At 41.1% G+C, this 11,018-nt stretch overlaps 1 pseudogene; it reads right to left on the reverse strand.

Moving 5' to 3' along the window:
• Nucleotides 1-9,580: 9,580 nt before the first annotated feature.
• Nucleotides 9,581-10,675, reverse strand: LOC128099427 (nucleophosmin-like; annotated as a pseudogene).
• Between the last annotated feature and the right edge of the window lie 343 nt (nt 10,676-11,018).

The following is an 11,018-nucleotide window of genomic DNA, read 5'->3' on the forward strand; positions in this document are numbered from 1 at the left end:
TCAAACCCAATGTGTATAAAATATGGCTTTTATAAGCAAATGACATCCAGAATATAGTGGTAAGTCTATGGGCCTGAGCATCTCCCTTATGCCTGTTTAGGTGACTGTGTTCAGCCAGGGGACAAAATATACTCAAATAAGCTAGACTACTGTTGTCTTCTTCTCTTTTCTCTTAAATGTCTTGTAGATAAAAGCGTTCACACAAGGTTTATTCTGACAAATGAGCTCTGTGTGATCTGAGAAAGATGTCTCAGTAAAGAAGTGAAGTAGCCAAACAGTGAACATTTATAATATTAGGTTTATGGAAAAATCAACACTTGAAATTACAACTCATAATCTCTTGACTTTTCTGGGGTGATTCGGCTGATTTTAAAAATGGAATAATTGTATATGTACCTCACAGGGTGGGATGAAGTTCAAGATTCCTTCATCATGGTATTCAAATGGAGGTAAATAAGTGCAGCTCTAGGGAAGGGGATTATGGGTGAGGGGCTAGTGCTCAAGGATGAGGCACTTCAAGGATTTTAGACTTGAAGTTGCAGGCATATTCGCATGGCAAACAAATGTTGCCACTGTTTTGTTGTTTTTTTGATTGATTGATTTTTAAGAGATAATCTCTTTCCATGTTGGACCCCTGTGCTCAACTGATCTAACTGCCTCAGCCTCCGAAGAAGCTGCATCTGCAGAAGCTGCTGCCAACCCTGGTTGCTAGGCATGATTTCTTTGCTAAACATTTGCCGTCATTTTTTGTTTTGTTTTCTCTTCTCTTTTAGTCTTCTTTTCTTTTTGAGACTTTTCTACTTTGTTTTCTTTCTTTTGCTTAATATAGCTCAGACTGGCCCAGTACTTTCTATGTAACACAGGCTAGTCTTAAATTCATGGCGATGCTCCTGCATCAGTCTCTCAAGGCTTGGGTTTGTAGGCAGGAGCCACCACACTTTATTTATCCTTTGCCAGTTTGTGGAAACACCTGCTGTGTCTCCTGTGAGACATTGCCAGCTCTGTGTTAACAAGTGTGGTAGTTTGAAAGAAATTGGCCCCATAAGCTCATAGGGAGTGGCACTATTAGGAGGTATGGCTTTGTTGGAGGAGGTATGACCTTGTTGGAGGAAGTATGTAACTGGGGAGTGGGCTTTGAGGTCTCATACATGCCCAAGCTATGCCCAGTGCCTCAGTCCACTTCCTGTTGCCTTCTGATCAAGATATAGCCAGCACCATGTCTCCCTGCACGCCGCCATGCTCCCCACCATGATGATAATGGACTGAATCTCTGAACTATAAGCAAGCCACCCCAATTAAATGCTTTCCTTTATAAGACTTGCCATAGTCATGGTGTCTCTTCACAGCAATAAAAACCCTATCTAAGACAAGTGAAGAACAGACATGAATTTGAGACAAGAATATGTGGGGTCTTTTGGAAAACACCAAGTCCTACGGCAGGCTAATCAATTCATTCTCTGATGTAGAAGATCAGGGCTCAGCAGGAAAGGCAGCTTGAGAGAGGAGCATAGGTCTAGAGGCTAGGGACCTAAGAACTGACAGCTTGCTGCAATTTTGTTATGTAAAAGCAGTTGTTCAAGAATGGATCAGCTAAATCTCCCGTTTACTCCTCGTCTGTCACCGAGGTTAGCCACTCTCACAGATGCAGATGACAAGAGGAAGGCAACTGTAACGGAATAGTGGTACATCTCGGAAAAACGTCCGCTGACTTCAGTGCTGGCTACCATCAGAGATGTCACCCAAGCGCCTCTCCATGTGCATAACTTTAATCTAGAAGAGAGTTGTACGAGATTTGGAATGGAACTAGAAAATACACGTTTGAACAACAATGGGCGAAAACTCTTAAATAAAACCTTTTCTAAAAGACACTTATTATTAGAATAATCCTTGACTTATTTGGGAGAGTAACAGCAATGGCATGCTAGCAATTAAAGGATAGGAAGTAAATTCTGTCTTTGCTAATAGCTGCCACTGGCATCATTTTAGGTACAGCCATGATGCCTTGGAGCAGTGGTTCTCAACCTTCCTAATGCTGTGACCCTTTTATATGGTTTGTCATGTTGTGGTGACTTCAAATCATAAGTTCTTCTCATTGCTACTTCATAACTGTAATTTTACTATTGTTATGAATTATAATGTAAATATTTTTGGAGACAGGTCTGCCAAAGGCGTGTGACCTACAGGTTGAGAACTGCTGCCTTAAAAAGCTCTTTGTACCAACAAATGGCAGGAATGGAACACTGTTTCTTCTTTTACCAGACATGATACATGTGTAGTCTGTGTTTGCGAATGCTGCTCCTCTGTGAATGCCAAGGAAATGAAGCAATCTCCTCTAAATAAGCAAGCCATGTGACATACACTTTATAAGATTCATGGCCATCCTCAGCTTTAAAAGCAGAAGAGAATAAATATATAGATAAGCTATGGTCAAATGAGAAGCTAGGTACATACAGCCTCTTGTCACCTCCTGTACCTTTGTGCCAGAGGTGCTTGCCTCTAATGATTGGGGCTTGGTGGGTTCATAAACCTCCAAGATGAGAAACAGACTGAGTACCAGGAGCTCTATTCCGGAAGTTGCTGGGGATGCTCTATGGCTTGTCTACAGAAAGGCAGGTGTAAAAGTACATTAAGTCTCCAATGACTCATAGGATCTCTGTCTGATTCAGACACACGAGGTCCTTGGTTTTCCCACCCCCAAGTTTCTGATTCAAGAAGATATATGGGGAACAATGTCAGTATTGTCAGTTTACACACACCTCTTCCCTGGCCCTTTGCTGTGTCTGTCTAGCCTTTAGTTGATGCTTTCTTTTCACCCCCTCTTTTCTCACCTTATTCTGCTGTACAAGGATGCTAACTGGTCTGTGAGCATGGGGAGCTCATGCCTGACACGGTGCCCTTGCTGTTTACTGCACTGGGTGAGAGCACTCCTATGATTTGACTCTCTGATCTTACCAGGTCGTGTGGAAGGCCTTCCCTGAATTTTCCAGGACTCTGCTTTCCTTCCCTTCTTTCCAATATCTTGTGGGTATTACATCACATGGTTACTTGGTTAAATGTCTTTATCCCAGCACTTCCTTTGTCAGACGGTAAACTCAGAGGACAGAAATTGTCTAATGTCTGTAATTTTCTGTCTACTCGGAAGATGCTTGACAAATTCAAGTCTTTGGGATAAACATTTGTCCATAAAGGCTGCTTTAGAACTCCTTGTCCCATTGCCATCCCACTGGCTGAGTAAAATCAACCTGAAATCTGATCAAATCACCCACGTTGCCCTAACACATTTTCATATTTGGTGTATGTTATACTTTCAATTAATAGCAAAATACAAACAGAACAGACTCTACAAGGCAAACCTGTGGACACTCGTAATGGAAGGGTCCGGCAGAAAGTGACTCCCACATGAACTGGGGCTTAAGGGTGCTCTGAGTGGTGACAGCATGTAACAAAGAAGAATCAACAGGAACAAACACAACTGCAGGTGATTAGAGGTAATGGTCCAGGGGGAAGGATAGGGCTGAGTCAAGAATAGATTTCGCTATTATGCAAACTACTCTACTGTCAGTTTAATTGTGAAGAAATGGGAAAATCAGAGGCTCTTAAATGGAGAAATAATATAATCATGCCTGCATTTTAGAAAGATCGTATTAGCAGTGGGTGGTATGGGGACTGTAACAATACTGTAGGGATTAGAGGGAAGAGGGAGGAAGCGCTGGGGGACAAACAGAAGAGCCTGAGGTGATCACAGAGAGGGAGGGGGAAAGGGAAGACATCCTGAAATCTAATCAGGATTCAGAGACAATATGTGTACAAAACAGATGGCTAGAAGCAACCCTTTAATAGCCAATCTTTCTTTAGAGTGCTGGATGGGAGAAAACTCTTACCAGATAAACACCCTAGAGGCAACTGAGGAAGGGGCATGTCTAGTGCCTGGTCTCAAGGAACCAGTGGTAGGACAACAGAAAGCCAATAGTTAATGCATCAAGACCAGAGCCTCAGGATTATTCACGTAGCTGGTAGGTTATTTTTGTTGTTGTTGTTTTTGTTTTTGTTTTTGGGGGGGCGGGGGGAGAGGTCTATCATAAAATGAACACAGAGAAAAGATCTGAAGGATGGTGTCAGAAATAAGATAAAGAACTTGACCATAAGGAGAGAGATTTGGAACAGCAGCCAACACAGCAAACTGACTTAAAAACGTGCTTATGTCAGTAACACACACCTATGCCACATTCACTAAGATCATTACTATCAGGACTGCCTCCTTTGAACTAACCAAAGTCTGATGACTTCTTCCTAACTCACGCAGATGTAATAGTAGAACTGACTGTTAATATTCTGACCCGCCCCTTGGGGCCACCCTGTGTCCTGACATAGAAGCCTATTCTTAAGGGAAAACTCCACCCCTTCCTTCTCTCTTTCTGCTTTCCTCCCAGGAGGTGCGCACCTCTAGAACCCCTCGCCCTTCTCTCTCTCTCTCTTTCTCTGTCTCTGTCTCTCTGTCTCCTCTCTCTCCTCTCTCTCTCTCTCTGTCCCCCCCTCCCGCTCTCTCTCCCCACCCCGTCTCTTCCCCCCACCAAATAAAACTCTTCACTGAGCGCTGTCTGCATGGCATCTCTCTCTCTCTCACCTGCCGTGGGGCACCTTGGCTCTACCCGCCAGGACCTCCCTCATACAATATCATAACACTGGGCACAGCCGAACTCTCAGAAATGTAAAAATATATATAACAGATAAGCAGAGGCCTAGGGGGTTATTGGTAACTGGCAAGGAAGCAAATGGAATAGTGCCAGCAAATGTTCACGCAGACTCAGTTCTTCTCCCCTCCTGTGGCAGACTGTTACATCTGGGGCACTTTCACTGGAACTCATGAGACTGGTAAGGACTGTAGCCTCCTGGGACCTTCTCAAATAAGACTCAGTGGTGAGAGGTTCCCGAGATGGTGACATTGCCCATGAGGCAATGGGAGGGCACAGATGAGCAGAGATAGGCTCCTGGACATATCCAGTGGGCTGGTCGTGCCAGCATCAATCTGTGATTTTCTAGAAAGCCATTCTCTGGTGCCAATTGTCAGCAATATGATTTTATTTGACAATAATTTATTCACTCCTTTAAAGCATTTTCTATTTACATTTTTATTTGTACAGGTGTGTTTGTGCCATGAAGTATGTGTAGTGGTTAGAGGAACTTCTGCAGGAATTGGTTCTCCCCTCTGTCCTGGGGGTCTTGGGGACTGAACTCAGGTCCTTAGGTGTTACACTAAGTACCTTCACCCACCGAGCCAAATCAAAGGCCTGTTTTTTTCCAAACTCATAAGACCTACAAATAAGTAAGGACTCAGCTGAATTATGTTTGGAGAACATAGTTGAATAAGAATCAGAAACCGTGTCCACACAAATATTTATAGCTAGATAGAGCTCATCACTCCAAAGGAAAATTTACCACACATTTTAAATTACAAATGGTGACAACAACTATAACACCACAAAACCAAACCCCAACAACCTCTAATATCTAGAACAAAATGTGTTTAATACGGCTTTTCTTGACTTTTCACCAACATGAGAAAATTGCTAGGAAAATTCCTCTCTATAGCTAGTTCATCCCAGTCTTCTTTATCTCAACTCTTCAGTTTCAACTGGTCAGCGACTAACTGTTGATTGCATCTTTTGAAGCCAGGTCTTTTTTTTTTTTTTTTAATTTTTATTCAATGTTTATTGAAGGAGGGAGGAGGTCTTAAATACAGGCTTACAGCACAATGGGAGAACCCCAGAGGGCAGAAGTTTGCTACCAATGTTTTACAGTCTTGCATCTAAGCTGTTAACGCCCAATATGCAGGATACACAGACAAGGAACTTCCCTTAAGCATTCAGGAGGGTGGAACCCGGCAGGGAATTAGCATAGGGAGGATATCAAGGTCAAGGTCAGCAAGTAAGGCAACAGTTACCCAAAATGGGGGCCAGGGCCCTACAGGTCCCCCTTTTTACTAAAAAATGAGTTGAAGCCAGGTTGAATGCAGTGATGACCTGAAGACTTCAACATTAGTTTCCCCAAGGAAGTTCCCTCAGAAAACTTGTTTGTTCATATCATCCGAGCTTCACAGTTGTGAGGTATAGTGATTTCTAAGAACATGACCTTCACCTTTGGCTTTATCAAAATATATTAAGTTTCAAGGTAGCAACCACATAGACCTCCAGAAATGTTTTTTCTTTAAACAATTTCATTATTTTAGTAACTGTGGTTGTGAGCATGTATCATCTATCCTTAGCCAACCTCAAAGAGTCTACCTTCTGATATGTCAGCATGTCCATAGTTTCCATTTTCATAATCATTGCTGTATACTTTAGAGCCCCCATGACTTCCATTGCTAACAGAAGCTCAACTATATGGACATAAATTTGGCTTCAAAGTATTTAGAAAGGTGGCTCTGAAGGGCCCAGGGATCATGAATTGTAAATTCATCATTTGGAAAAATAAAGGGATAGCTTAATTAATGCAGTGATGGATATGTTTATTTGATTGGGCTTCAGCATCCTGGAAAATCAGAATCATTTAACACATAATTCACTTGGTAGGCACCTTGAGTCATGGGGGATTTAGAACCAGGACACCATGTGTAAGGAATGGGATGAGAAAAGGCTTTTCCACTGCCTTTTAAAACTTTCTATCCAAATGAGGAGTCAGACTTAAACCTATCAAGACTCTGGCTATGATTTGGAAATAATTACCATTATTACCCCCAAATGAGGGATAAAGAACTATGAAAAGGTAATAATAATTCTGAGCAGAGTAATTAGGAAAGGCTTTGTGGAGTAGGTGGCATTGGTATGAGGCTTTGAAAAGTGAGAGAGTAAGAACTAAAGCTGATGGAGCAGCATACTTGCCATATTCAGGTCAGAGATAATGCAGGGCTCAATGAGGCCACAGGGAACAGAGACTCAAAATTCCATCCAGGGAATAGTCTGTAGTTGTACAGGGCTGAGGTATGGAGTTTCTGTGATTAGACTTTTAATCTTACTTGTGAGGAAATCAGAAGCCACTTCTGGGTGCTAAGAATGGCAGAGACAGGATCAAAAGCATAATTTAGGCAACTGTATTCATAACTGGTGGTTCTGAGTATTGATATGTGAAGGTCTACAGATGATGCTGAATACATTTTCTGATCTCCAGTAGTTCTGTGAGTGAGTATGGTTTCAGATAATTGCATGCCATTTATCTTGAACAGTCATTTCCTTCAGATTTTTTAATTGAGTGTCTAATAATTGCTCTCTTCACACCAAGGTCCCAGGTATAAGCACTGGTGGTTGTTCTTATTCATGGATAATGCTCCCTGTGTTGCAGTGATTTAGCCTATGAATGTTTTTTTGAAGATCTTTATTGAGTTTCTCTTACTGCATTGGGGGAGAACAGCAGCAAGACTAGCTGCCTTGCTTATACACAATCATTAATTCTGCTCCCATTGCTGAGTCTCTGTGGCTGGAGTTGGAAAATTGCCTGTTTGCTACTTCAGGTTTAATTTTGGTCCATCTCTTTTCAATACAGTCTTTGTGAGAGTGATCCCAGGGATAGCTTTAACCATCAAGAGAAATCTGAATCTGTTTAATGAATATATTAAAAAAAAAACCCTACTTATCAGTGATATGGATGTTACTCAGATAGGAGAATACTATTTTATCATGTACAAAGTCCTGGATCCTCTCTCTAGTATGACATTAAATAGAATATGGTGGTGCATGTCTGTAATCCTAGTACTCAGGAGATGGAGGGAGGGTGATCAGTTGTAGGCAGATGTTTCTTTCCCAATCCCAGCCTCCAGTCCCAAATAACCAACACAGAGGCTTAATATGAATTATAAATGCCTGGTCAATAGCTCAGACTTGTTACTAACTAGGTCTTACATTTTAAGTTAATCCATATTCCTTATTTATGCTCTGCCATAGGGCAATACTTTTATTAGCATGACACGTTCATCTCCTTGTAGCTAGAGTTCTCCTGCCTGGCCCACGGTCAGGGCAAATCTCTCTCACCTGCCAGTCCCGCAGCCGCTCAGACCCGACCAAGTAAACACAGAGACTTATATTGGTTACACACTGTATGGACGTGGCAGGCTTCTTGCTAACTGTTCTTACAGCTGAAATTAATCCATTTCTATAAATCTATACCTTGCCACATGGCTCGTGGCTTACCGGCATCTTCACATGCTGTTTGTCATCGTGGCGGCTGGCAGTGTCTCTCTGACTCAGCCTTCCACTTCCCAGCTTTATTCTCCTCCTTGTCCCACCTATACTTCCTCTTAGCCACTGGCCAATCAGTGATTTATTTATTGACCAATCAGCAACACACTTGACATACAGACCATCCCACAGCATCTCCTGCTCCCTCTTCGTCTGGCTGGTAGCTCCTGACTTTGCCCTTCTCCTTCCCAGCATTTTCAGTTTGGCTTTCCTGCCTAACTTTATCCTGTTTAACTATTGACCAGTCAGCTTCTTTATTGAACCAATCACAGTGACAAATCTTCACAGTGTACAAAAGGATTATTCCACAGCATTTCCCCCCTTTTGTCAAAATAAAAAGGAAGGTTTTAACTTTAACATAGTAAGATTATATGTAACAAAAAAGTTATTAAGTAAGAATTACAGTTACAATATCCAATCCATTTGTATTTGGCAAAATTAGAGAAAATAATTATCTATCTTATTTTAGAGTCTAAAGTTTTACACCTAATTTACTTTCTATCATAACTAAGGAAAACTATAACTATGATTATGTAATCTTCAACTCCATCAAAGACCCCAGAAGGGTGAAATGTTACCTAATCACAGGAGCATCTGAACATTCACCTAAAATTCCTCTGCAATGTTGGGGCATCCAACTCCAGCCTACAGGCATAGCGTATCTGACAGACTTTCCTATGAAGCAGGGAATTTTGAAGGACTGTCCTACCTTGTCTTGGTGAAATTCAGCAGTCACCTTTATTGTATCCTGCTGGTCCAGTTTGGACAGTAACTGTCAGTAATTGAGGCAAGGGCAGTTTCTTTGCCCACATGACTAACTCTTGCCATAAAGAAAGCAAACTCTGTATGGAGTTTCTTTGATGCCCATCATCTCCTCTGAAGAATGTTGGTGCTGCCAGGAACAGGCAGTATGTCTCACTGTCATAAAAAGCCTTAGGTTATTAAACATATTAAATGACATATTTTGTAGGTCTTTGAAGTGTTTGAAGACCATCTGTCTATCTAAATGTATCTGTTTATGACCTTGAAAATATATCTAGCCGGGCGGTGGTGGCGCACGCCTTTAATCCCAGCACTCGGGAGGCAGAGCCAGGCGGATCTCTGTGAGTTCGAGGCCAGCCTGGTCTCCAAAGCGAGTACCAGGAAAGGCGCAAAGCTACACAGAGAAACCCTGTCTCGAAAAACCAAAAAAAAAAAAAAAAATATATATATATATATCTAACATGACTATAAATTTGACTATTATAGATGACTATTAATCTGTATTTTTTAATTATACATTACATTTTTTTACTTTATTAAAATACTGAGTTTATTTCACATGTATATTTGTCTCCCTACCATTTCCATATCTGACCACCACTATTTCTATGTCCTATCATAACATTTCATACATACTTAAAACCAAGTAAAGGGTGGAGTTCCATCCTTGAAAACTAAACAGGCATTTCAGACAACACATTCTTGGCAATGGAACCTGGACAACATTTATCAAACACAGTAGGGAAAGTTCTCACTTTGCATTATAAAAAGGACAGCCAGATATATCAACTGTTACAGAAATTAAATAAGATGGAATTATTTCAAACTGTTTCAACCATTTTCTTAAAGAGACTTTCTCCACTGCCAGAGATCTTGAATTCTTACAATTCTTTACATAATTAATGAACTTGGCTTCCACTTTGGGAAGAGAACCACCTTTTTCTATACTTGCTTGCATTTTTGCCTTAATGTCTTCTACAGAACTAGGTCCTTTTGGTGTTTTAGGAGTTTTTTCCTGTTTTTGAAAGACTCTTGACCCTTGGTGTTGATGATTTTAAGTCTTTTCCATTTTGGTTTGATTTTTGTGCATTTTTGGCTGGGGTATCTCGTACAGATTTCTTCACTGGAACTTTTTCTTCAGCTTCCTCGTCATCAAAATCATCATCCTCATCATCTTCATCATCTTCGTCGTCATCCTCATCATCCTCGTCAAGTTTCACTTTTTTCTGCGGAACCTTGTTACCACCTCCAGGAGCAGATCGTTTTCCAGACATACTTAAGAGTTTTACATCCTCCTCATCTACATCTTCTGACTCTGCATCTTCCTCTACAGCTACTAGGTGCTGTCCACTAATGTGCACAGGCCCTGAACCACACTTCAACCTTAAGACCACAGGTGGTGTAATTTCAAAGCCCCCAAGAGAAACTGTTGCTTGAACAGACATTTTCAAAGTTGCCAGTGTTACTTCAATTGGACTGCCTTCATAGTTCATTGCTTCTGCCTCTACGATGTGTAATTCGTCTTTTGCCCCTGCCCCTAAACTAACCATTCTTAGTGATAACTGGTGCTCATTCTCATCGTTATCCACCTTAAAGTGATAATCCTTGTCAGCTTTTAGTTCACAACTGAAAAGGTAGTTCTGAGGCCTGAGAGGGCTCATGTCCATGTCCATTGAGTCTTCCATGAGGTGGAGGCGCACTTCGGTGTGAGAGAAGTCGGTCAGAGGAAACTGCCTACTGCTCCTCAGAACAGACATGCAGGACGGAATCATGCCAGGGCTATACATTGCATTTTTAAATGAGTTGCATAATCACAATAACCCAAAAAAGAGTAGAAACTTATACAGTATAATAAAATTAATTTTAAATTTGCATCAATATACAAAAATCCATAACAATGTAAAATATTTAAGACTAATTTTTTTTAGTTTGAAAATTCAATAATCTACCTTTTTATCCTATCATATCTACCCCCCCTTTTTTTGAGAAAGAGATCCTTGAATCTAATCTCCTTTTTCAGATTTTTTT

The sequence above is a fragment of the Peromyscus californicus genome, unplaced genomic scaffold (genome assembly GCF_007827085.1).
Source record: "Peromyscus californicus insignis strain IS unplaced genomic scaffold, ASM782708v3 Scaffold_6__1_contigs__length_162567912, whole genome shotgun sequence".
Classification (NCBI taxonomy): Eukaryota; Metazoa; Chordata; class Mammalia; order Rodentia; family Cricetidae; genus Peromyscus; species Peromyscus californicus.